Source organism: Chanodichthys erythropterus, chromosome 6 (genome assembly GCF_024489055.1).
Source record: "Chanodichthys erythropterus isolate Z2021 chromosome 6, ASM2448905v1, whole genome shotgun sequence".
NCBI classification, from domain to species: domain Eukaryota; kingdom Metazoa; phylum Chordata; class Actinopteri; order Cypriniformes; family Xenocyprididae; genus Chanodichthys; species Chanodichthys erythropterus.
Window position 1 is genome coordinate 26,767,094 of NC_090226.1, and position 25,119 is coordinate 26,792,212.

The 25,119-nt window shown below is 37.3% G+C and overlaps 4 long non-coding RNA genes across 4 annotated transcripts; 2 read left to right on the forward strand and 2 right to left on the reverse strand.

Annotated features, from left to right (window-relative positions):
- Positions 1–6,136: 6,136 nt before the first annotated feature.
- Positions 6,137–7,394, reverse strand: LOC137021172 (uncharacterized). Its single transcript, XR_010895293.1, has 3 exons — positions 7,108–7,394; positions 6,499–6,570; positions 6,137–6,415 (listed from the first exon to the last, which is right to left on the reverse strand). It is a non-coding gene; the product is annotated as an uncharacterized lncRNA (long non-coding RNA).
- Positions 7,395–11,891: 4,497 nt separating this feature from the next.
- Positions 11,892–12,350, reverse strand: LOC137021319 (uncharacterized). The gene is made up of 3 exons (XR_010895306.1): positions 12,306–12,350; positions 12,092–12,177; positions 11,892–12,004 (listed from the first exon to the last, which is right to left on the reverse strand). It is a non-coding gene; the product is annotated as an uncharacterized lncRNA (long non-coding RNA).
- A 6,048-nt stretch (positions 12,351–18,398) lies between these two features.
- LOC137021318 (uncharacterized) lies at positions 18,399–18,857 on the forward strand. Its single transcript, XR_010895305.1, has 3 exons — positions 18,399–18,443; positions 18,572–18,657; positions 18,745–18,857. It is a non-coding gene; the product is annotated as an uncharacterized lncRNA (long non-coding RNA).
- Positions 18,858–23,355: 4,498 nt separating this feature from the next.
- Positions 23,356–24,602, forward strand: LOC137021173 (uncharacterized). Its single transcript, XR_010895294.1, has 3 exons — positions 23,356–23,642; positions 24,180–24,251; positions 24,334–24,602. It is a non-coding gene; the product is annotated as an uncharacterized lncRNA (long non-coding RNA).
- Positions 24,603–25,119: the final 517 nt, after the last annotated feature.

Below are 25,119 nucleotides of genomic sequence, written 5' to 3' on the forward strand. Positions count from 1 at the left end.
TAATCACTCTCGCTGCATGAAAATACATAATTTTATTATTATTAATATAATATTATGTCTATATTGTTTTGTATGATTGACGTTTTAGATGGGTTTATCTCAATTAAAGCAGTAAAATGACCGTGATCTCAACTGGTGGAAAATGACGCTCAGCCCAGCCAGCCACTGCTGAGACGCGAGTATAACGCGCTCTCTAATCACTCTCGCTGCATGAAAATACATAATTTTATCATTATTAATATCATATTATGACTATATTGTTTTGTATGGTGGACGTTTTAGATGGGTTTATCTCAATTAAAGCAGTAAAATGACCGTGATCTCAACTGGTGGAAAATGACGCTCAGCCCAGCCAGCCACTGCTTAGACGCGAGTATAACGCGCTCTCTAATCACTCTTGCTGCATGAAAATACATAATTTTATTATTATTAATATAATATTATGTCTATATTGTTTTGTATGATTGACGTTTTAGATGGGTTTATCTCAATTAAAGCAGTAAAATGACCGTGATCTCAACTGGTGGAAAATGACGCTCAGCCCAGCCAGCCACTGCTGAGACGCGAGTATAACGCGCTCTCTAATCACTCTCGCTGCATGAAAATACATAATTTTATCATTATTAATATCATATTATGACTATATTGTTTTGTATGGTGGACGTTTTAGATGGGTTGATCTCAATTAAAGCAGTAAAATGACCGTGATCTCAACTGGTTGCTATATGCTTCGCTGGACGCTCAACCATCCAGCCACTGTTGCCTGTCATTCCAAAGAAATCATTCTAATTTGTATGCATACTGCTAATAGTTGTGACGATTTTATGTTTTGTAATAACACGAGTTATGCAATAATATATAGCATAAAAATGGCAATTAAAACGTGAATTATTCTAATAATACGACCCTTTCTCAACATTAATCCTAAATCTGGATACAATAATTTTAGCGGCTGTGGGGAAATTTAGGTCTCATTTCTTGATTTCATTTTAAAAAGGTGTGTTTGTTGTAAATATTTAGATACATTGACTTTGTTCATTTCTTTTAAGGTCACGGGCAGCATAAGCAACATGACCACCTGTAAATCTGCTCACCTTCTGAGAAAACTTGTTTCACAAATATGTTTCACATATTTACAATATTTGGAGGGGATTTGCATGTTTAAAAAGTTGTTGTTGAGTGTTAGCTTGTAAGTAAGTGTAAGATAAAAATTTTGTGGAATGCAGCAACTTTGATTTACCTAATTATTCATGCCTCTTTTTTTAATGTTAAAAATAATAAAATACATGTTAACATTTTTTAATGCTAATGTAAACAACAGGCGTTTGGGTAACATTTATTTGTCCATTTCTCATTAATTATATATATATATATATATATATATATATATATATATATATGGGAGGATGTACAGTTTGTACAGTATAAATAAAAATCACGAGTCCCAGTGCATGTGTGTATGAAATATGATACTCAAAAGTATGTGCATGTTTTTGTTGTTGAGCATCATATTTATACATCAGGCTTTTATAGCTCAATTTTTTGAAAATCAATCATAATATAATGTTCCCCGAAAGCATGCTGTGTTATATTTGACACTTACATTAACACGAAAAAAGTAGTTTATTAGTAATAGTAATTTTTAGCATTAAAAATTGTGTATAAATATGAATAATCAAGTTGCTTCAGTACAGTACATTTTTGCCTTACACATAGGCCTACTTCATATGTAGGCTATGTACTGTCAATCAGAGGACAGAAAGCATTAAGTAGATTGTATATATATTTGAGGTAAACCCATCTGAAACGCCAACCATACAACAGAATATAGTCATAAGATTAGCTGTATTAATAATAATAAAATTATGTATTTTCATGCAGCGAAAGTGATTAGAGAGCGCGTTATACTCGCGTCTCAGCAGTGGCTGGCTGGGCTATTTTCCACAGTTGAGATCACGGTCATTTTACTGCTTTAATTGAGATCAACCCATCTAAAACGTCCACCATACAAAACAATATAGTCATAATATGATATTAATAATAATAAAATTATGTATTTTCATGCAGCGAGAGTGATTAGAGAACGCGTTATACTCGCGTCTCAGCAGTGGCTGGCTGGGCTATGCGTCATTTTCCACCAGTTGAGATCACGGTCATTTGACTGCTTTAATTGAGATAAACCCATCTAAAACGTCCACCATACAAAAGAATAGAGTCATAATATTATATTAATAAAAATAAAATTATGTATTTCAATGCAGCGAGAGTGATTAGAGAGCGCGTTATACTCGCGTCTCAGCAGTGGCTGGCTGGGCTGAGCGTCAATTTCCACCAGTTGAGATCACGGTCATTTCACTGCTTTAATTGAGAAAAACCCATCTAAAACGTTTATTATACAAAAGAATAGAGTCATAATATTATATTAATAATAATAAAATTATGTATTTTCATGCAGCGAGACTGATTAGAGAGCGCGTTATACTCGCGTCTCAGCAGTGGCTGGCTGGGCTATGCGTCATTTTCCACCAGTTGAGATCACGGTCATTTTACTGCTTTAATTGAGATCAACCCATCTAAAACGTCCACCATACAAAACAATATAGTCATAATATGATATTAATAATAATAAAATTATGTATTTTCATGCAGCGAGAGTGATTAGAGAACGCGTTATACTCGCGTCTCAGCAGTGGCTGGCTGGGCTATGCGTCATTTTCCACCAGTTGAGATCACGGTCATTTGACTGCTTTAATTGAGATAAACCCATCTAAAACGTCCACCATACAAAAGAATAGAGTCATAATATTATATTAATAAAAATAAAATTATGTATTTCAATGCAGCGAGAGTGATTAGAGAGCGCGTTATACTCGCGTCTCAGCAGTGGCTGGCTGGGCTGAGCGTCATTTTCCACCAGTTGAGATCACGGTCATTTCACTGCTTTAATTGAGAAAAACCCATCTAAAACGTGTATTATACAAAAGAATAGAGTCATAATATTATATTAATAATAATAAAATTATGTATTTTCATGCAGCGAGACTGATTAGAGAGCGCGTTATACTCGCGTCTCAGCAGTGGCTGGCTGGGCTATGCTTCATTTTCCACCAGTTGAGATCACGGTCATTTTACTGCTTTAATTGAGATAAACCCATCTAAAACGTCCACCATACAAAAGAATAGAGTCATAATATTATATTAATAAAAATAAAATTATGTATTTCCATGCAGTGAAAGTGATTAGAGAACGCGTTATACTCGCGTCTCAGCAGTGGCTGGCTGGGCTGAGCGTCATTTTCCACCAGTTGAGATCACGGTCATTTCACTGCTTTAATTGAGAAAAACCCATCTAAAACGTCCACCATACAAAACAATATAGTCATAATATGATATTAATAATAATAAAATTATGTATTTTCATGCAGCGAGAGTGATTAGAGAGCGCGTTATACTCGCGTCTCAGCAGTGGCTGGCTGGGCAATGCGTCATTTTCCACCAGTTGAGATCACGGTCATTTTACTGCTTTAATTGAGATAAACCCATCTAAAACATGAATTATACAAAAGAATAGAGTCATAAGATTATATTAATAATAATACAATTATGTATTTCCATGCAACGATAGAAATAAGGAACGCGTTACACTCTGCCAGCCACCGCTGACAGACCTGCCAGAATCAAGACTGGCAGCTGCCACCTGCGCCACTGGCAGGTCACGTGACCTGCCAGAATCAGACTGGCAGCTGCCACCAGGTCATGTGACCTGTCAGTGGCTGCTGCCGCCAGCCAGTTGAAGATTGAACCCCCACTCCAAAAACCTCTCGCGAGGGCGAGGCGGACGTGTCGGATTCTGCAGTCGAGCGCAGTTGCTCTCCACCGACTGCACTGACCAAAAGCACGATGGGAAACGACTTGATGACGACACAGCTTAAAGCTTATTTGTTTAAACAACCGTGATGTATTGATCTCTTTTAAACTATGTGTGAATATACCAAAAGTCTCTGAGAGTGCGATCTCTCTGTGGGTTATGTGATTATCATATTTATAAAAATGTATAAAAACATCCCATCTAACACAGTTACGTTGTGACGACGTAACTGGACCGGACCATATTCGTTGTAGCGACGTACCAAATAACGTTCTAGGGACGTAACTTTGTGATTCCCATATTCGTCGTGGCAACGTTATAGTGGTACGTCTCTGTAACGTGAGGAGTACGTCTCAACGACCAAACTGGCACGTTGTAAAAACGTAACCAGATTGGCTCATATTAGTTGCAACGACGTCCCGAATAACGTTCCAGCGACGTAACTTTGTGATTCCCATATTCGTCGTGGTGACTTTATAGCGGTACGTCGCTGGAACGTGACAGGTACGTCTCAACGACCAAACTGGCACGTTGTGAAAATGTAACTGGATCGGCTCATATTAGTTGCAATGACGTCCCGAATAACGTTCCAGCGACGTAAATTTGTGATTCCCATATTCGTAATGGCGACGTTATAGTGGTACGTTGCTGGAACGTGACAGGTACGTCCTAAAGGCCAAAATACCACCTCGACCTTTATCTTAAAATCTGCTTCTCACCTTTACTCCGGGAAATGGAGATGTGCACCGTCCATAACCTTGAAATCCGTGCAGAACTGATAAACACTTCATTCTCTGCTATAAAACCTAATAAATTCTAATTGTTATAGGGAATTGTGTTGCTTTGGTTAATACATTTGCAGATCAAAATATGTAGTGGAAACCAATATAAACCCTCATTAAATTCTGATAGAAAATGGCTAGAAACACACTGCATCCATGAAATCATCAGCATTGTTACTTTGTACAATTACTAAGCCAATACATTTGAACATTACCATGTAACCATGTTTTAACCATGTAAAGTGTTAACACATGAATTCATAAATTGAACACATTCATAGATCAAACAATACAATCAATAAATAAATGTAACCAGTAATTAATGTTTTATTCTTTTAATTGACAAAGTGTTTTATCATTATATAGGTATAGTTAAAGGAACACTCCACTTTTTTGAAAATAGGCTCATTGTCCAACTCCCCTAGAGTTAAACAGTTGAGTTTTACCGTTTTCGAATCCATTCAGCCGATCTCCGGTTCTGGCGGTACCACTTTTAGCATAGCTTGGCATAGTTCATTGAATCTGATTAGACCGTTAGCATCGAGAGTTTTGATATTTTTCCTATTTAAAACTTGACTCTTCTGTAGTTAAATCGTGTACTAAGACCGACAGAAAATGAAAAGTTGCGATTTTCTAGGCTGATATGGCTAGGAACTATACTCTCATTCAGGCGTAATAATCAAGGAACTTTGCTGCTGTATCATGGCTGCAGCAGGCGCAATGATATTACGCAGCACCCATGAGCCCCTGCTTGCACAGGGAACGTGCCTTGCAACCATGGAGACGTATGTGAGAGACGCTGCGTAATATCATTGCGCCTGATGCAGCCATGATACGGCAGCAAAGTTCCTTGATTATTACGCCTGAATGAGAGTATAGTTCCTAGCCATATCAGCCTAGAAAAATCACAACATTTTCCGTTGGTCTTAGTACACGATTTATACAGAAGAGTCAAGTTTTAAATAGGAAAAATATCAAAACTCTTTGGTCATTTTTAAGTGCGATGCTAACGGTCTAATCAGATTCAATGAACTATGCTAAGCTATGCTAAAAGTGGTACCGCCAGACCCGGAGATCGGCTGAATGGATTCGGAAACGGTAAAACTCAACTGTTTAACTCTAGGGGAGTTGGAAAATGAGCCTATTTTCAAAAAAAGTGGAGTGTTCCTTTAAATAATGATTTTATCAATTATATTTATAGATACCCTTATGATTACTACTATCCATAATTTGGCACAAAAATGACAAAGATATGAAAAAGATTCAGCAGATATTTTATTGCTTTATTTGCAAAAAAATATATTTTAAACCATTTCCTAAGTGTCCTGTATGAGGCAGCTGCTACAAATATACTGAGGTAATTTGCTTTAATACTGCCAGACAATATCACAACTACCAAAGATATACAGTCCTTGAGCTTCTCAAAAGCTAAAAAAAATCCAGAAGATGACATTCATAAAGAGTAAAAGATATGTATAAAGAACAATATAGAGATTTTTAGCATTCCTTCAAATAATAGTTTGGCCCACCCAAAAATACATGTACAGTTTTTGTTCAAGAAAATGAACATGTGGACTTTCTCAGGAAGAATTTGAGATCTCTCATTACCGTGTCCTCAGCTGTGTAGAACACTCTTGCCAACAGTGTTGCAGAGGTAGATGGAGAGCTGTGAGAGAAGAGGAAGAGTGTCTTTCTCAGGTTCTTCTGAGGCAAGGATATGAGGATGGTCTCTATATATTCACTTTGGATTTTGGCAAACTGGAAGCTAAAAAAAAAAAAATTGTAGTAGTTATTGTAGTAAGGTTTATTGTTTGTTAGAAGGGTATGAGGAAAGCATGTTTAACTTACATGTTCCTCTTCTTCATCCTGAGCTGCACTGTCACCTCGGTCACCACTGCCATCATCATCCTCCACTGGCAGCTGAAAGGTTGAATTACATTGTTACAAGTTGCATTTTTACTTTTGAAAGCAGTCTCTTCTACTTACCAAGGCAGCATTTGATGAAAAAAAAAAAAAATACAGTAAAATAATAATACTGTGAAGTAGTTTTACTTTAATATTCTAAAATAGTTTTACTATTAACTGTTTTCTATTTTAATCTATTTTTAAAAGTAAGTTATTCCTGTGATCAAAGCTGAATTTTCAGCATCATTAACTCCAGTCTTCAGTCAGTGTCACATGATCCTTCAGAAATCATTCTAATATGCTGATTTGATGCTCAAGAACACAAAAAAAATGAAGCAGCACATTTCAAAAGAAATGTCCAAGCATCAATTCAGCATATAAGAATGATGAAAGATCAAGTGGCACTGAAGACTAGAAAAAATATGCCGAAAATTTTCCGTCAATGGAATAAATTAAATTTTGCAACATCTTCCAAATCTCAATATCTTTGACTGGCAGTGTACATTATTACATTTAGATAATAAACAGTGCACAAATTCTCAGAGAACTTACATTTTAACGATTACTTCCCTCACTGCTGACTCCTTCAAGCTGGGGACACACTGAACGACTAGAAAAAACATTCTAAGACTGAAATCAACACACTTAAAAACTGTTTCCTTCGACTGAAGTGGATTTAAATACTTACAGATTATAAACAGACTGAACACAACTGGCTCTGACTCCACGTGTTTGGGCAAGATCAGTTGAAAGTATCAAATTACATTTATAATCGGCCTTACAGTCATTAAGTGTGCCCTGGCTTTAATCGTTGTTGTAGCCTCCTCAAAAATACATCTTTCTGTACACGAAAGCAAGAAAAAAATATTTTAAGAAAAAATACAGTAATGAATTGTGATTATGACGTTTTGTTTTTTTTTATTTTTGATATTTGATATTTTGAAATCATTAAAATATCATGTATATATTGTAAGTTACAACATTATTTGTTTTTATCATGACATGAATTAATGTCGTTCCAAACCTGTTAAGACTTTCGTTCATCTTCAAAACACAAACAAAGATAATTTAATGAAATCTGAGAGCTTTCTGTCCCTCCATTGACAGTCTACACAACTGCCACTTTGATGTTTAAAACAAAAGTTCATACAGACCGTAAATCTAATCTAATGAATATTGAGGGGTTTAGTCCAAATTTTCTGAATAAACTTGATCACTTTATATAATGAACAAATTTAATACACAAGTGCATATACAAACAAGTACAGTTGAGCTTCCATTTATGTTCGCTAATTAATGTTTATATGTGAATTAAAGTCTAAACTCATACTGTATATTGCATTAAGCGAACAAGTCTCTTTGAAGTTCAAGTTTGGACTAAACTGCTCCATTCATATGGATCACTTTTACAATGTCTTTATGAACTTTTTGAAGTGTCAAAGTGTTAGTTGCATGGTCAGTAAATTGAGGGAGATAACTCAGATTTCATAAAAAAATATCTTCACTTATGTTTCGAAGATGAACAACACATTCTTGCATGTTCGGAATGACATAAGGGCGAGTCTTTTTTTTTTTTCTTCCATTTTTGTGTGAACTAACCCTTTAGGCAGGCGTACACTTTGTAAGTTCGAACACTCAGTAGTTTGTGAGCCTTTGCATACAAGTTAGTTAACCCGATAATCATGTCAAAGCAGTTGGTACATTGCACGACTGCACTACAAAGCTTTTCTTTGTTTTAAAAACAGACTTAACATTTATCTATTATGGGTCCTAATTAGGAGACGATGAGCACATTAAGCTTTGTGCCATGCGGTTTATATTTATCAAGCAGTAAAAATGCTCCTTTCAACGCCCAAAACAAGAAGCTTGCGGATGAGATGATGAGAGGAAGAAGATTTTTAATCAAACAGATTTTAAAAAAGCTTTAATCATGCCCTTTGAATCCGAATGAAATGCCAATCGGCCAATTCATTTCAACTAATGTGGTTACATGTGATTTTTTATTCCATCTGTGCTACAAGTCTGATTAAAGTCTGATTATTAGAGCCCATGTAAACACAGCTAATGTTGCTGCTATAGCTTCAGATTTTAAAAAGTTATAGGGTTGCCAAGCAGCCTATGTAATGTGATTGTGTATAATTTGCAGGGTTTCTGCAGGGTTTAATCAGTCAAATTTAAGACTTTTTAAGACCTTTTTATGACCATTATGATTTGAATTTATGACATGCACGAATTACGATAACTTCAGTCATTAAAATTCCTTTCAAAAGTCTTTATTATTGACTTTCATTGAAAGTAACAAGTTTTATTATTTAAAGAGTAATTCTATTATTTCTTACTTAAGATTAAGAAACTGAAGCCTTCGCCTTCTTTTTCTTGAGTATCAAGAACACAGGAACACTTAACAATTGTAACATTGTAAAGTAACATTGTAAATTAACAATTATTTTATGGCATTACTTTCCAAAATAACAAGTCAGTCAGTCAGTCAGTGTCTGTCTACATTTTTCTCAGTTCGTCTCCTTTAATGGTGATCTCCTCCTCAACCTTTTTCAGCTCAGCCAATTTCTCCTTGCTTGCCCGCCTGAGGGCGTTTGATTTTGAAAGGAGCTGGGCCATCTTTGAACACGATTTGCCCTCTGCTTCCTCTGCCAGCATGTCAGCCTCTCTGGCGAGACAGGTGGAAACCTCTTGGCTTTCTTTTCTGTGTCCCTGCTTCACTCTCCTTCCTTGCACGCTGCTGATCAAGGAAAATGCGGTACCTCTACCTGGCTTCACCCACCGATACCAGCAGTTGCAAGAAAATGCAACTTTGCCAAGATCAGGGGATCCTTTTTAGCGGCCTCTATTGTATCATACGAGCCTGTACCAGGGTTTGGCAGCTTCTTTCTTACAGCTGAAGTGAAGGTCAGACCTCCAGAGCTCTCTCTACCACAGGCAGGTTCTCCAACCATCGATGGCCACAGAATGATAGCGGGAACACTGATGACTTTGTGACTGTCACGTAGTCTTCCCTCCTTGCTGGAACATTGTTAAAAGAGTATGTATATTGCTCTTAACGTCTAGCTTTTCCACCTGCCACATGTAGAAACCTGCCTTGAAAGCATTATGCAGAGTATGAAGCCCACAGCTCCCCACGGACACCAGCTGAGCACCCCCATACATTTCATTTAAGTCGGATTGGAGAAGCTCAAAGAACTTTAAATTTACATTGGGCCCATCCATCGATACAGAGACCAGCCTGCTGAGATTCAGCTGCTGCACACACTCCTTGAGGGAAAACAATAAAAAGATGAGGATAAATAAATATACCACTTAATTGATAACACACACACACACTTTTGCACTTTTCAAGTTCAAGCAAGTATAATGTTTGACTAGGCCTACATGTCTGTTTCTATTCAAGTTATCCATGTGGGCTGTTTCTGAAAATACAACCACGCCATGCGATTGATGAAACAATTTAAAAGATTTAGATTATATTTAGTTATATTATATATAGTTATTTTTCTGTTTTCTCAAAAGAGTATGGCTAGAGTGGTGCAGAGTAGACACCATTAACATATATTATTATATAACGGTTTCCCTACTCACCAAATTGGTTTGAATAAATGGATCAAACACAGGTTTTAGGCTATTCATAATCGTAGGTTTGAAGATGAAATTATTTCAAATATTACATGCAGCATTAGAAATCATATTTGTTTTAAATATTAACCTTTAATTACTTACTTTAAAGTGCTTTAGCAAATCCTGGGCCGTGGAATGGCCAATGAAGTGTGATCCCAGGTACCGGGAATGCACCTTGTCGTCATTCCAGAACTGAACGTGTATGTCCAGCTGTTTCTGCTTGCTTGTGTGATTTAAGCTTTCATCAAACATGAGAACATAAGGCCCCGAGACATTGGAGATGAGGTCTTTTTAATATAATCTGCCAAGCCAAACCGGGTGATGTATGAGGTCTTATCTTTCCCGCACATAAATGTTTTGGCTATGTCAGAGTCTGGGAACATTGTTCGGAAAAGTTCGGCAATATCCTCGTTCCCGTTGTACGACTGGTGTTTGGTCACAGTATTCAACACCCACAGGACCTCCGCTTTCAGTGTGGAGGTTGATCCAATACCAGTGTGTGTGGCACTGGATGCGACAGAAACGGAATCCCTCGCTGTACTTGGACCGGGTAACGTTAGTGACGGAGCCGAACAAAACTGACGGATCGCCTGCACCCGCTGCAGGCCTTTTACAGCAACGACATGCTTTTCCGACTTTGCATGCGACTTCAAGGCTTTTATGCCTAAACTAGACAGCTCCATCGTCTTCTTATACAGAGTGCAATAGACTTGATACCGATTGTTAGCGACGGGCTTGAGCCAGCTACTAAACGCACTGTCTTCGAGCCATAGATCGTTAAAGTTACATTTTCCAATTGTGATAGCCAAGATGATTTCAATTAAACTAAGCAGTGACTCAGTATGATACAGTATGTTCAGAGTTCGCGCGGGTTTCTGTGAAAGTCCTTCCGACAAGTCTGTATGCTGCCGCATGGACCTTGTAGTTCTGGAACGCTGTGATACCAGTGTGATACCACCCAGATTCCTCATACAGAACTACAACAGGCGAAACAAATGAATGCCATTGTCGCCGCGAGCGCATTTTGATGGAAGAACAAATTAATGGACGAGCATATCAATTTAAGACGTGGTTAAATGTTTTTTATGACCTTGTATGGAAAATCCGGACGTTTTTATGACTTTTTATGGCCTTAAATTCTTATTGTTAAATTTATGACTTTTTATGACCCCGCGGAAACCCTGAATTTGGGACTATACAATAGCTGCATTTACATGGACCCTAATAATTAATTTGTAATCAGACTAGTTGCACAGTCAAATTAAAGGGATAGTTCACCAAAAAAATGAAAATTCTATCATCATTTACTCACCCTCAGCTTGTTCCAAAGCTATATAAAATATTTTAAAGAAAGTTTGTTACCAGGCTGCTTTGGGCCAACACTGACTTCCATAGTAGAAAAAAAAACAAAAAACTATGGAAGTCAATGGTGGTTTTTAACAGAAGAAATGTATACAGCTTTGGAACAAGCTGGAAAGTCTGTAATTCTGGACAGACAGTGCATTTTAAAATATCAAATCCGATTTCTAAATAAATGTACACATCAACTATATTCAGATTCATCAATCACAATGATTTCATTCTGAATTAAATGAAAAGTGTAAATGTATCAAATAGTAAAATTGCTGACCCCTCAAATTCAGAATTATTAACATCTCCTTGTCTCTGTGAGTAATTGACTTGTGAAATTCAACCCTGTGAATTACCTGTTTGTCCTCCTGAGCCTTTTAACGAGAAGGCTGCTTTTATGGCTGGATGCTGATTGGCACATATTTTGACCATATTCTCACATCCAGGACAACAAAAGGATCAAGCAGACCTGAAACAAATGACCCATGATTGAAATCACTTTAAATCCATTTAGTCTTACCTAAGTGATATTGGAAAAATGAGGCATAGTTGTTACCCAGTATACGCTGCTTCTCCTGGAACATGGTCTGCATGATGAATGATCTCTTGATCCTGGATCCATGCAGTCCACCTGGAGATTATCTGAATGATATGTGGTTGTATATAAAGGGTAATTAATGACTGAACGTTACATACATACCGATAGCAGCAATATTAGTCCAGGACCTTATATCTATTGGTACTGAATAAGTCAGAAATTAATTTAATACCCAGCATGCTCATTGTTGTCTTGTTGTTGCTGCACAGGCTGTCTCTCCTCCAGCTGCTGAAAATAAAAACTATGTTAGATTTATTAGAATGAATAGACCCACACATAACGTTATCGTTAAACCAGTAAGTGGTGACAAACGAGAATATTTTGTTATAAACAACTCTAAATCACTGATTTGTCTGGTTCATTGTCATTACAAAGAATTTAAGTAAACAAATCGTGAAGTAATTAACCGTGTCTGATTAATCGTTTTATACAGATTTTATTGGATTTTCAATATGGTTCATATGAGCTTCAGGGAGGCCAGGCAGGGTCTAAAATGAACAAACACTCTACTACAGATGCCGTTTAACGAATATAAGTGATTATTCTGCCGTTTATAGCATTAAACAGTGAACGTTACAGTTAAAATAACTAAAAATATATATATATATATATATAAAACTGCGTCTCAGATTTTAACGTTACCTCAGACCGCCTCACGGGGACAGCGCTCGTGCGCACATTAACCAAACGTAATTTATTTATGAAATACATTTAGAAAACCAAAAACACTGCACTAACATTACTCATAACAAGTGATATTTAGTGTCACATGGGCAAAAACGATGAATAAAAGTACATTTGTAGGGCTTACCTTTTACTCCGTGTCCGTCTGCTGGAAGTCGACCGTTACAAAAGTCCGTTTGACTTGCTCGTTTAAAATTTCGAATTTGTCTCGCGCGTGCCCCATCCAATAAATCTCCTACATTCACAAAAACAACGTATAATATAAACATGTCCATAACTTGTGGCGCTCTAACGGTTACACAGAACGGCATGCATCTTGCGGAAGAACATTGTAGCCGGAGCTACTTCTCTCTGTTTATGTCGATGACGAGTCACGCAGGTATTTGTGCTACTCCGCAGCGGTTCATACCAGACTGGTCTAAAATAATCCGAATATAAACACTATCTAGGTGTACCATAATGATTCAGGGTCCAACAAAAACACGGTTTAGAAAATGTATTCATGTTGTACATTCCCATTGTATAACTTTTGTAAATTTTGAACACAAAAAGTTACATATCTGGAAAGTTATCAGGAGACCAATGGACCACGTCGCTACAACGTTCTCCGTGGGATTAACCAGCGACGTCTTTTGAGAACGTGCCCGCGACGTTTCTGGAACGTTAGCCAAGATTCTTAAAAAAAAAAAAAAAAGGAACTTTACCACGACGTCCTCACAACGTTGTCATTCAGTAAACCTCTTGTTCACAAACATATGAATAATCACAATTTATTAAGTAAAATGTTAGGTAGTTTTGCTGGCAAATATTTTATGAATATGTAGGTATATCTTAAATATAAATAAAACTATGTCGATTCATTTAAAAAGCTTGAATCAATTAAATTTACTCATAATATCCAAATGCCATATTAACAAACATAATGTTGGCTTAATGCAATATCTGGAAAGTTATCAGGAGACCTATGGACCACGTCGCTACAACGTTCTCCGTGGTATTAACCAGCGACGTCTTTTGAGGACGTGCCCGCGACGTTTCTGGAACGTTAGCCAAGATTCTAAAAAATGGAACATTACCACGACGTCCTCACAACGTTGTCATAAAGTAATGTCACGCTGACCAAATGACGACTAACTGACGACGTCGTCACAACGTACTGTGTTTGCTGGGTGGTCACTCACAGACACAAAGATGTACCTTTAATTTCACCAAGCTGATTGCTCACTAAATTGTGATTGCTCACTACATGTTTTCAGGCCATTTTGAGTTTGATTTTGAAATTAAATAAAGCTGTGATATCTAAGTGACAGTTACTTTTTAATTAGTCTTCCTATTAACGCCATCACTGTCTTCATTCAGGCCGATTCGACAAGAACGCGCACGAAATAAAGAGGTGGGATTTGTTGCACAAACCAATCATATCCAATCGTAACCGATCATATCCAATCATAGCACAATGGAGGCACTGCCTCCTCTCACGTGACTTTACCCCATTCATCGGGATTGTTTGACATGAGCAAATTCTGCGCAGAACCGATCACCGGTGATCACCGCGAGATGCATGCCGGTTAGAAATGTGTCCAAGGGTGGGCCGACGTGTGTCAAAAACCTCTCGCGAGGGCGAGGCGGCCTCATCGGATTCTGCAGTCGAGCGCAGTTGCTCTCCACCGACTGCGCTGACCAAAAGCACGATGGGAAACGACTTGCTGACGACACAGCTTAAAGCTTATTGGTTTAAACAACCGTGATGTATTGATCTGTTTTAAAATGTTTGATTTTAATACTCTAATACCATGTTTTTATGTGTATAACTTATGTGTGAATAGTCCTAAACTCTGACAGTGCGATCTCTGTGAGTTATGTGATAGTTATCAGATTTATACAAATATAAAAACATGTCTGTAATTAAAATAATGCTGCGTTCACGTCACCTCGTATTTACCGGATTCTTGAAATGACAACACGTGATGTTATATTCGGAGCTGTTCACATCCTCGGACTGGGAATTATGCGTTTCCATGGCACCACCCCAGCTAACACACGACGTAACAGTTACGTAATGTATTCGTACTTTTTGGTAATGTCATGACTTACTAACTGACAACGTAACTACGACGTCGCATGCCAGTAATTTCATTACCTTCAGATTACCATCTCACAACGTCGTCAGTACGTTCTCCTAACGTTCTCCTAACGTTATAAGATTACCAAGAACGTTCCAGATACGTCCTCTATTCGTAATATATTGGTAATTCCATGACTTACTAGTAACGTAACTACAACGTTGTATGCCCGTAATAATATTACCATCACATTACCATATCACAACGTCGTCAGTACGTTCTCCTAACGTTACAAGATTACCAAGGACGTTCCAGATACGTCCTCTATTCGTAATATAATGGTCATTCCATGACTTACTGGCAACGTAACAGCAACGTCATGTGCTCGTAATTTCATTACCATCATTTACACATTCTTTATATGTTATTATTACCAGAATTTGCAGACACAAGACTGAAATGTCCCCTTAAGAAAAAAAATGTTTCTTTTCACCAAATCAGAGTATGGATGACTGTTTATATATAGTGACGTGACATACAGCGCGCGCCTCCACAAATGGAGTGCGCGTGCCCACAGTATGTTGAGTGTAAAGTTAATTTTTCTGAGAGAAGAATTTATTTTTCCGAGGTGACAACGAATAAATGGCTTTTATAAAAATGTATAAAGTTAACTTTGGAAAGACGCAAAACCTTTTTTTATTGTTATGTTAACGTTAGTGCAGGTGGCCGTTAGAGTTGCCATGGCAACCGGGAAAACATTCAAGCTGCTGGAGAGGACAGCGTCGACGTTTCTCCGTGTTTCTCGTCAGTTTTATAGCAATAAAGTTCAATAACTGCGTCAGATTGGTTAAGTAACATTACCCACAGTCTACTTTAAGTACTTTTGTTACTATTTTTACCTCTGTGATTTCCTTGATCGTCATAAATATATGTTAGCAAAATGTTACGTTAGCATAGCATATGTTTTTAATGATACTGAGAGCAAAACGTCTTGAATGCTTTTATTTTATGTTTCGCTGTAGGCTATATGTTTTTATTTATAGTTTGAGTGTATTTTATTATTTTTATTTGGAGTTTTGTTTATGTTCTGTGTGTTTTTCAAAATAAATGAATTGAATTAATTTCGAGTCTGCATTCATCGTTCACAGCTGTTGGAATAGCCTTTACATTAGTTTGGGCAAATGAGGACATAAATTAGGTTAAACTACTGCATGTCCGCCCATAGAAAAATAAATAAATATAAGAATTACCAACTGATGACCAACGCACAACTATTGATACACAACGTTGCCACGACGTCGCAGTTACTAACTGGCAACGTCACAAAGTTACGTTGTGGCGACGTATAGGCACCTTTCACTTTTCCGGTTGCCACGACGTGTTACGTCACCAAGACGAAAGTTTGGTCACCAAATTACGTTGCAGTTACGTAACAGTCACGTATTTTGGTTAGCTGGGACTATCAACGCCTAAATGTGTGTCCCCGGCTGAAATGAATCTACAGCGGTCAGGTGGTACAGCGGCCGCGTGGTACATGTGGAAGCTTTCAGAAAACTCCCAGCTTACAAGCTGTAATTACGAGCTCTACGAGGACGTGAACGCTTTTTAATTTCATAACTACAGGAATTACGAGGCCACGTGAACGCAGCTTAAAAATGATTGATCCCGGGTGTGTCTCATACATCCTGAAAAGTGAAGCCGCGGGCTCTTTGATCGCCCCCTGGTGGCTGGATGCAGTACAAGTCATAAACCCGCCCTCTCAATGCAAACTAATGGCACTTGTCAAAATAACAAAAAATTAATTACACATACAATAAAATTTTCCGAAAGATGGTTTTGGTAATTTAAGGTAGTTGTTGTCATGCTGATATATATTCAATACCCAGCAAACACAGTACGTTGTGACGACGTCGTCAGTTAGTCGTCATTTGGTCAGCGTGACATTACTTTATGACAACGTTGTGAGGACGTCGTGGTAATGTTCCATTTTTTAGAATCTTGGCTAACGTTCCAGAAACGTCGCGGGCACGTCCTCAAAAGACGTCGCTGGTTAATACCACGGAGAACGTTGTAGCGACGTGGTCCATAGGTCTCCTGATAACTTTCCAGATATTGCATTAAGCCAACATTATGTTTGTTAATATGGCATTTGGATATTATGAGTAAATTTAATTGATTCAAGCTTTTTAAATGAATCGACATAGTTTTATTTATATTTAAGATATACCTACATATTCATAAAATATTTGCCAGCAAAACTACCTAACATTTTACTTAATAAATTGTGATTATTCATATGTTTGTGAACAAGAGGTTTACTGAATGACAACGTTGTGAGGACGTCGTGGTAAAGTTCCTTTTTTTTTTTTTTAAGAATCTTGGCTAACGTTCCAGAAACGTCGCGGGCACGTTCTCAAAAGACGTCGCTGGTTAATCCCACGGAGAACGTTGTAGCGACGTGGTCCATTGGTCTCCTGATAACTTTCCAGATATGTAACTTTTTGTGTTCAAAATTTACAAAAGTTATACAATGGGAATGTACAACATGAATACATTTTCTAAACCGTGTTTTTGTTGGACCCTGAATCATTATGGTACACCTAGATAGTGTTTATATTCGGATTATTTTAGACCAGTCTGGTATGAACCGCTGCGGAGTAGCACAAATACCTGCGTGACTCGTCATCGACATAAACAGAGAGAAGTAGCTCCGGCTACAATGTTCTTCCGCAAGATGCATGCCGTTCTGTGTAACCGTTAGAGCGCCACAAGTTATGGACATGTTTATATTATACGTTGTTTTTGTGAATGTAGGAGATTTATTGGATGGGGCACGCGCGAGACAAATTCGAAATTTTAAACGAGCAAGTCAAACGGACTTTTGTAACGGTCGACTTCCAGCAGACGGACACGGAGTAAAAGGTAAGCCCTACAAATGTACTTTTATTCATCGTTTTTGCCCATGTGACACTAAATATCACTTGTTATGAGTAATGTTAGTGCAGTGTTTTTGGTTTTCTAAATGTATTTCATAAATAAATTACGTTTGGTTAATGTGCGCACGAGCGCTGTCCCCGTGAGGCGGTCTGAGGTAACGTTAAAATCTGAGACGCAGTTTTATATATATATATATATATATATTTTTAGTTATTTTAACTGTAACGTTCACTGTTTAATGCTATAAACGGCAGAATAATCACTTATATTCGTTAAACGGCATCTGTAGTAGAGTGTTTGTTCATTTTAGACCCTGCCTGGCCTCCCTGAAGCTCATATGAACCATATTGAAAATCCAATAAAATCTGTATAAAACGATTAATCAGACACGGTTAATTACTTCACGATTTGTTTACTTAAATTCTTTGTAATGACAATGAACCAGACAAATCAGTGATTTAGAGTTGTTTATAACAAAATATTCTCGTTTGTCACCACTTACTGGTTTAACGATAACGTTATGTGTGGGTCTATTCATTCTAATAAATCTAACATAGTTTTTATTTTCAGCAGCTGGAGGAGAGACAGCCTGTGCAGCAACAACAAGACAACAATGAGCATGCTGGGTATTAAATTAATTTCTGACTTATTCAGTACCAATAGATATAAGGTCCTGGACTAATATTGCTGCTATCGGTATGTATGTAACGTTCAGTCATTAATTACCCTTTATATACAACCACATATCATTCAGATAATCTCCAGGTGGACTGCATGGATCCAGGATCAAGAGATCATTCATCATGCAGACCATGTTCCAGGAGAAGCAGCGTATACTGGGTAACAACTATGCCTCATTTTTCCAATATCACTTAGGTAAGACTAAATGGATTTAAAGTGATTTCAATCATGGGTCATTTGTTTCAGGTCTGCTTGATCCTTTTGTTGTCCTGGATGTGAGAATATGGTCAAAATATGTGCCAATCAGCATCCAGCCATAAAAGCAGCCTTCTCGTTAAAAGGCTCAGGAGGACAAACAGGTAATTCACAGGGTTGAATTTCACAAGTCAATTACTCACAGAGACAAGGAGATGTTAATAATTCTGAATTTGAGGGGTCAGCAATTTTACTATTTGATACATTTACACTTTTCATTTAATTCAGAATGAAATCATTGTGATTGATGAATCTGAATATAGTTGATGTGTACATTTATTTAGAAATCGGATTTGATATTTTAAAATGCACTGTCTGTCCAGAATTACAGACTTTCCAGCTTGTTCCAAAGCTGTATACATTTCTTCTGTTAAAAACCACCATTGACTTCCATAGTTTTTTGTTTTTTTTTCTACTATGGAAGTCAGTGTTGGCCCAAAGCAGCCTGGTAACAAACTTTCTTTAAAATATTTTATATAGCTTTGGAACAAGCTGAGGGTGAGTAAATGATGATAGAATTTTCATTTTTTTGGTGAACTATCCCTTTAATTTGACTGTGCAACTAGTCTGATTACAAATTAATTATTAGGGTCCATGTAAATGCAGCTATTGTATAGTCCCAAATTCAGGGTTTCCGCGGGGTCATAAAAAGTCATAAATTTAACAATAAGAATTTAAGGCCATAAAAAGTCATAAAAACGTCCGGATTTTCCATACAAGGTCATAAAAAACATTTAACCACGTCTTAAATTGATATGCTCGTCCATTAATTTGTTCTTCCATCAAAATGCGCTCGCGGCGACAATGGCATTCATTTGTTTCGCCTGTTGTAGTTCTGTATGAGGAATCTGGGTGGTATCACACTGGTATCACAGCGTTCCAGAACTACAAGGTCCATGCGGCAGCATACAGACTTGTCGGAAGGACTTTCACAGAAACCCGCGCGAACTCTGAACATACTGTATCATACTGAGTCACTGCTTAGTTTAATTGAAATCATCTTGGCTATCACAATTGGAAAATGTAACTTTAACGATCTATGGCTCGAAGACAGTGCGTTTAGTAGCTGGCTCAAGCCCGTCGCTAACAATCGGTATCAAGTCTATTGCACTCTGTATAAGAAGACGATGGAGCTGTCTAGTTTAGGCATAAAAGCCTTGAAGTCGCATGCAAAGTCGGAAAAGCATGTCGTTGCTGTAAAAGGCCTGCAGCGGGTGCAGGCGATCCGTCAGTTTTGTTCGGCTCCGTCACTAACGTTACCCGGTCCAAGTACAGCGAGGGATTCCGTTTCTGTCGCATCCAGTGCCACACACACTGGTATTGGATCAACCTCCACACTGAAAGCGGAGGTCCTGTGGGTGTTGAATACTGTGACCAAACACCAGTCGTACAACGGGAACGAGGATATTGCCGAACTTTTCCGAACAATGTTCCCAGACTCTGACATAGCCAAAACATTTATGTGCGGGAAAGATAAGACCTCATACATCACCCGGTTTGGCTTGGCAGATTATATTAAAAAAGACCTCATCTCCAATGTCTCGGGGCCTTATGTTCTCATGTTTGATGAAAGCTTAAATCACACAAGCAAGCAGAAACAGCTGGACATACACGTTCAGTTCTGGAATGACGACAAGGTGCATTCCCGGTACCTGGGATCACACTTCATTGGCCATTCCACGGCCCAGGATTTGCTAAAGCACTTTAAAGTAAGTAATTAAAGGTTAATATTTAAAACAAATATGATTTCTAATGCTGCATGTAATATTTGAAATAATTTCATCTTCAAACCTACGATTATGAATAGCCTAAAACCTGTGTTTGATCCATTTATTCAAACCAATTTGGTGAGTAGGGAAACCGTTATATAATAATATATGTTAATGGTGTCTACTCTGCACCACTCTAGCCATACTCTTTTGAGAAAACAGAAAAATAACTATATATAATATAACTAAATATAATCTAAATCTTTTAAATTGTTTCATCAATCGCATGGCGTGGTTGTATTTTCAGAAACAGCCCACATGGATAACTTGAATAGAAACAGACATGTAGGCCTAGTCAAACATTATACTTGCTTGAACTTGAAAAGTGCAAAAGTGTGTGTGTGTGTTATCAATTAAGTGGTATATTTATTTATCCTCATCTTTTTATTGTTTTCCCTCAAGGAGTGTGTGCAGCAGCTGAATCTCAGCAGGCTGGTCTCTGTATCGATGGATGGGCCCAATGTAAATTTAAAGTTCTTTGAGCTTCTCCAATCCGACTTAAATGAAATGTATGGGGGTGCTCAGCTGGTGTCCGTGGGGAGCTGTGGGCTTCATACTCTGCATAATGCTTTCAAGGCAGGTTTCTACATGTGGCAGGTGGAAAAGCTAGACGTTAAGAGCAATATACATACTCTTTTAACAATGTTCCAGCAAGGAGGGAAGACTACGTGACAGTCACAAAGTCATCAGTGTTCCCGCTATCATTCTGTGGCCATCGATGGTTGGAGAACCTGCCTGTGGTAGAGAGAGCTCTGGAGGTCTGACCTTCACTTCAGCTGTAAGAAAGAAGCTGCCAAACCCTGGTACAGGCTCGTATGATACAATAGAGGCCGCTAAAAAGGATCCCCTGATCTTGGCAAAGTTGCATTTTCTTGCAACTGCTGGTATCGGTGGGTGAAGCCAGGTAGAGGTACCGCATTTTCCTTGATCAGCAGCGTGCAAGGAAGGAGAGTGAAGCAGGGACACAGAAAAGAAAGCCAAGAGGTTTCCACCTGTCTCGCCAGAGAGGCTGACATGCTGGCAGAGGAAGCAGAGGGCAAATCGTGTTCAAAGATGGCCCAGCTCCTTTCAAAATCAAACGCCCTCAGGCGGGCAAGCAAGGAGAAATTGGCTGAGCTGAAAAAGGTTGAGGAGGAGATCACCATTAAAGGAGACGAACTGAGAAAAATGTAGACAGACACTGACTGACTGACTGACTTGTTATTTTGGAAAGTAATGCCATAAAATAATTGTTAATTTACAATGTTACTTTACAATGTTACAATTGTTAAGTGTTCCTGTGTTCTTGATACTCAAGAAAAAGAAGGCGAAGGCTTCAGTTTCTTAATCTTAAGTAAGAAATAATAGAATTACTCTTTAAATAATAAAACTTGTTACTTTCAATGAAAGTCAATAATAAAGACTTTTGAAAGGAATTTTAATGACTGAAGTTATCGTAATTCGTGCATGTCATAAATTCAAATCATAATGGTCATAAAAAGGTCTTAAAAAGTCTTAAATTTGACTGATTAAACCCTGCAGAAACCCTGCAAATTATACACAATCACATTACATAGGCTGCTTGGCAACCCTATAACTTTTTAAAATCTGAAGCTATAGCAGCAACATTAGCTGTGTTTACATGGGCTCTAATAATCAGACTTTAATCAGACTTGTAGCACAGATGGAATAAAAAATCACATGTAACCACATTAGTTGAAATGAATTGGCCGATTGGCATTTCATTCGGATTCAAAGGGCATGATTAAAGCTTTTTTAAAATCTGTTTGATTAAAAATCTTCTTCCTCTCATCATCTCATCCGCAAGCTTCTTGTTTTGGGCGTTGAAAGGAGCATTTTTACTGCTTGATAAATATAAACCGCATGGCACAAAGCTTAATGTGCTCATCGTCTCCTAATTAGGACCCATAATAGATAAATGTTAAGTCTGTTTTTAAAACAAAGAAAAGCTTTGTAGTGCAGTCGTGCAATGTACCAACTGCTTTGACATGATTATCGGGTTAACTAACTTGTATGCAAAGGCTCACAAACTACTGAGTGTTCGAACTTACAAAGTGTACGCCTGCCTAAAGGGTTAGTTCACACAAAAATGGAAGAAAAAAAAAAAAGACTCGCCCTTATGTCATTCCGAACATGCAAGAATGTGTTGTTCATCTTCGAAACATAAGTGAAGATATTTTTTTATGAAATCTGAGTTATCTCCCTCAATTTACTGACCATGCAACTAACACTTTGACACTTCAAAAAGTTCATAAAGACATTGTAAAAGTGATCCATATGAATGGAGCAGTTTAGTCCAAACTTGAACTTCAAAGAGACTTGTTCGCTTAATGCAATATACAGTATGAGTTTAGACTTTAATTCACATATAAACATTAATTAGCGAACATAAATGGAAGCTCAACTGTACTTGTTTGTATATGCACTTGTGTATTAAATTTGTTCATTATATAAAGTGATCAAGTTTATTCAGAAAATTTGGACTAAACCCCTCAATATTCATTAGATTAGATTTACGGTCTGTATGAACTTTTGTTTTAAACATCAAAGTGGCAGTTGTGTAGACTGTCAATGGAGGGACAGAAAGCTCTCAGATTTCATTAAATTATCTTTGTTTGTGTTTTGAAGATGAACGAAAGTCTTAACAGGTTTGGAACGACATTAATTCATGTCATGATAAAAACAAATAATGTTGTAACTTACAATATATACATGATATTTTAATGATTTCAAAATATCAAATATCAAAAATAAAAAAAAACAAAACGTCATAATCACAATTCATTACTGTATTTTTTCTTAAAATATTTTTTTCTTGCTTTCGTGTACAGAAAGATGTATTTTTGAGGAGGCTACAACAACGATTAAAGCCAGGGCACACTTAATGACTGTAAGGCCGATTATAAATGTAATTTGATACTTTCAACTGATCTTGCCCAAACACGTGGAGTCAGAGCCAGTTGTGTTCAGTCTGTTTATAATCTGTAAGTATTTAAATCCACTTCAGTCGAAGGAAACAGTTTTTAAGTGTGTTGATTTCAGTCTTAGAATGTTTTTTCTAGTCGTTCAGTGTGTCCCCAGCTTGAAGGAGTCAGCAGTGAGGGAAGTAATCGTTAAAATGTAAGTTCTCTGAGAATTTGTGCACTGTTTATTATCTAAATGTAATAATGTACACTGCCAGTCAAAGATATTGAGATTTGGAAGATGTTGCAAAATTTAATTTATTCCATTGACGGAAAATTTTCGGCATATTTTTTCTAGTCTTCAGTGCCACTTGATCTTTCATCATTCTTATATGCTGAATTGATGCTTGGACATTTCTTTTGAAATGTGCTGCTTCATTTTTTTTGTGTTCTTGAGCATCAAATCAGCATATTAGAATGATTTCTGAAGGATCATGTGACACTGACTGAAGACTGGAGTTAATGATGCTGAAAATTCAGCTTTGATCACAGGAATAACTTACTTTTAAAAATAGATTAAAATAGAAAACAGTTAATAGTAAAACTATTTTAGAATATTAAAGTAAAACTACTTCACAGTATTATTATTTTACTGTATTTTTTTTTTTTTTCATCAAATGCTGCCTTGGTAAGTAGAAGAGACTGCTTTCAAAAGTAAAAATGCAACTTGTAACAATGTAATTCAACCTTTCAGCTGCCAGTGGAGGATGATGATGGCAGTGGTGACCGAGGTGACAGTGCAGCTCAGGATGAAGAAGAGGAACATGTAAGTTAAACATGCTTTCCTCATACCCTTCTAACAAACAATAAACCTTACTACAATAACTACTACAATTTTTTTTTTTTAGCTTCCAGTTTGCCAAAATCCAAAGTGAATATATAGAGACCATCCTCATATCCTTGCCTCAGAAGAACCTGAGAAAGACACTCTTCCTCTTCTCTCACAGCTCTCCATCTACCTCTGCAACACTGTTGGCAAGAGTGTTCTACACAGCTGAGGACACGGTAATGAGAGATCTCAAATTCTTCCTGAGAAAGTCCACATGTTCATTTTCTTGAACAAAAACTGTACATGTATTTTTGGGTGGGCCAAACTATTATTTGAAGGAATGCTAAAAATCTCTATATTGTTCTTTATACATATCTTTTACTCTTTATGAATGTCATCTTCTGGATTTTTTTTAGCTTTTGAGAAGCTCAAGGACTGTATATCTTTGGTAGTTGTGATATTGTCTGGCAGTATTAAAGCAAATTACCTCAGTATATTTGTAGCAGCTGCCTCATACAGGACACTTAGGAAATGGTTTAAAATATATTTTTTTGCAAATAAAGCAATAAAATATCTGCTGAATCTTTTTCATATCTTTGTCATTTTTGTGCCAAATTATGGATAGTAGTAATCATAAGGGTATCTATAAATATAATTGATAAAATCATTATTTAAAGGAACACTCCACTTTTTTTGAAAATAGGCTCATTTTCCAACTCCCCTAGAGTTAAACAGTTGAGTTTTACCGTTTCCGAATCCATTCAGCCGATCTCCGGGTCTGGCGGTACCACTTTTAGCATAGCTTAGCATAGTTCATTGAATCTGATTAGACCGTTAGCATCGCACTTAAAAATGACCAAAGAGT